Source organism: Macaca fascicularis, chromosome 1, assembly GCF_037993035.2.
Source record: "Macaca fascicularis isolate 582-1 chromosome 1, T2T-MFA8v1.1".
In the NCBI taxonomy this organism is placed as follows: Eukaryota; Metazoa; Chordata; class Mammalia; order Primates; family Cercopithecidae; genus Macaca; species Macaca fascicularis.
The window spans coordinates 46,739,170-46,742,213 of record NC_088375.1 but is presented as its reverse complement, the minus strand read 5'-3'; the positions used below and the strand labels follow the sequence as shown (position 1 = coordinate 46,742,213).

General features: G+C 39.3%; 1 pseudogene; it reads right to left on the bottom strand.

Moving 5' to 3' along the window:
• Nucleotides 1-2,330: 2,330 nt before the first annotated feature.
• On the bottom strand, nucleotides 2,331-2,742 carry LOC102146334 (small ubiquitin-related modifier 3 pseudogene; annotated as a pseudogene).
• Nucleotides 2,743-3,044: the final 302 nt, after the last annotated feature.

Below are 3,044 nucleotides of genomic sequence, written 5' to 3'. Positions count from 1 at the left end.
GCTCCTTTGCCAATTTTATCAAGATAGAATTAGAACCCAATAGTATTTTTTAATAAATAGATATTAACAAAGCAGTTTTTGGTATTTCAGTATAGGTTTAAAATATTTTGATAGGAAAATTCTAACATAATCACCTTGAGAAAAATGCATACTAGGAAATGAGAAATATTCATGAGCTATGAAGCCATCAAGGTAATAAAAAACATGTTTAGAAAAGCATGTTACCATTTTATGTTTAATTTAAGCATGGAATTGAGCATGGCCACCTGCAAACTACAAAAATGTTATAATACTATAAATTGAAAAGCATAATAAAGTATGCAAAAATGCTCACCGTCAGGATAAAATCTTGTAAATTTACTGCTGCAATCTTGAAAATGATTATATGTTATAGAATATTTAAAAATATATACAAACTAACAGATAATCATGTGAGACTTTATGGCAGAGTTGAAACTATGCTACTTTCAAAGTTTTATTACAAATAACTTAGCACCTTTAGTAGCACCTGGCATGCTGAAAAACTTCAGAGGTAGAGTCTCTGTTATATTTACAATGATTATGATGGTAACTATGTTGCTAACATTATACCATTACCCTCATCCAACTCCCTAAAAACTTAAACAGACTGTGCTGTGTTGTCTTGAATTTCGAAGAACAGCATGGTGGATTAGGATCAAGTGAGCACATATAAATGGCTGGAAAAGTCAGGGTCAAGACAATGTAGCAGAGTGGTGGAGGTGCTAGACAGTTCTCAAAGCATAATTCAGTTTTATTCAGAGACAGCTGATCCATTGCCTTGTGTTACTGACAAAGATTACAAAAACTTTTGCAGATGCCACAAATTGGGATCCTTTCAGCTCTCATTGTGTCCTACCTGCCCAAAACAGCCTTTGAAGGAGAAAGATAATACATTATGCATGAAAAATAAGTCTGTATAAAATAAAATTTATGAAATATCTTTCTCATCTGATTAGACAAAGATACAGGGTCTAGAAGCTCATCAAAATCATTACTGAACTTTTGCTTCAGGGTTGTTTTTATTTTATTTTATTTTTTATTTTTATTTTATTTTTTTTTTTCAGAATACCAAACTATATTTACTATTTACAGTAGTAAAGGATAACAAGTAATGTACAAATTGGTGAATAAACACAAGAGCCAACAAACATCCCACCCGAGCTCATACAGCAAACAGGAAATGAGAACATTTCAGCAAGATTTCAAGCAAGCAAGAGATGACGGGCTGTTGTTCAGGTGACTATAAAAAGGCAGAGAATGGCCACCAAGCAGCAATGGAGCCTCAGGGAAGGACAATACGCAGAACTATGAAAATATTTAATTGGCATAGATTCCAAAATATTTCACAGAACTGAAATCACCAGACTAATGCATAAATTCAATACATATTTGGAAAGCAGCACGGCACAAACCCACGAGAAGAACATGAAGTCATCATTCCGTGGGTTCATTTGTAACCACACTGGGAAGTAGCTCTTTTACACGACAACGTAACTGCAAATTCAGCAATACTTAATCTTACTTTTTTATGTATGGACCATAATTATTCATCAGAAGCAAATACTGGAAGAAATCTGAGGTCACAACACCATTACCAAATGAGAAATGTGGGAATTTCTTCAATATTAAGAGGAAGAGAAAAGCCAATTTTGGTTGGGCCAATCCTTGCCTGTGTACCAACGCCAGGTACTGAGCAGGGAGTGGGGTGGGAGGGGTGGCAGCGGAGTGGGTCCTGGGCCTCAGACCTCGAGATTACATGCTTGAGGGCCAGAGAGCACGTGGGGTCAAATTACCAAAGGACCTGGTTATTTTTTAACCTTTGAAGAAGCATTCCAGTATTTTCCCTTCAACTTTTCCATATACTGACAAAGCATACATTTGCAATATTTAGCATTTTAATCACTTGTGCCTATAACAGCAAATGACAGTCTATCCTCCCTACCCACCTTGACCCCATTACCTGTCCAACAGCGGCACCCCCACTGCGAGAAACATCAATTCTCTATGTGACTGGAGTGAGCAGCGGAGAGGCAGCCAACTCAGGAGTCAGATCCCTGGCCAGACTAAAAGCGAACATTCAGGCTATAATTTTGGGGTTAAAAATGTTTTAGGAGGGGGGAAAAACACAAATGGACACACAAAAAAACCCAAAATACCTTGCAACTCATTTTACCTGAACAAAGATAACAATTCCGATTGGCCCAATTTAAGTTACAGATTCAACCCCACAGATACAGTTTTGAGTTGCACTTGAAGTACATTAAAGAGAGGAAAATCATCGCGGTGAATGTCCTCGAGTTTGCGCAGACGCCTTTGTGGTCAGCATGGTCACGTGCTCACCATTCGACAGCAATGCAAGGACGGATGGCCCGGATTGGGGACGGGCCCTCTAGAAACCATGCCCTGCCAGGCTGCTCTCCGGCGCACCTCCTGTCTGCTGCTGGAACACGTCGATGGTGTCCTCTCCTCCATCTCCAGCTGTGCTGGAGTGTCGGTTTCATTAATTGGCTGCCCGTCAAACCTGAATCTAATCTGGCTCACTGACAAGCCCTGCCTCTCGCAGCAGGCCTTCATCAGCTTGCTCAGTGGTGTGTGCCTCTGGATCTTGAACTGCACCACGGAGCCATCCTGCTTGGCCACCTTCAGGTTGACGTGGTCGTTCTCTGTCTTCACGCCCTCCTTGGGCTTCTCCTCCGACATGGCTGCGCGGGCGGCGCGGGCAGGCAGCGCAGGGGAAGCAGCGCGGAACAGGTGAGTCACGCTCTCGGCCCCAGGGTTGTTTTTTAATAAAAATTTTATTTGAGATAATTCAGTGTGTTGCTGTTCAACTATTTGCAAGTGAAATGAATTTTTAAAAAAAGATATTTGATAATATTTAACTATTCATGAATTGAACTGACATTAAAATAAGTCCACATTGTTTTTCAGGCAGATAAATTTTAACTTTCTTCCTATTGTAGTAGTATTTTCTGCAAAAAAAAAAAAAAAAAAAAAAAAAAGGTATTTTCAAAATATTTAACTTT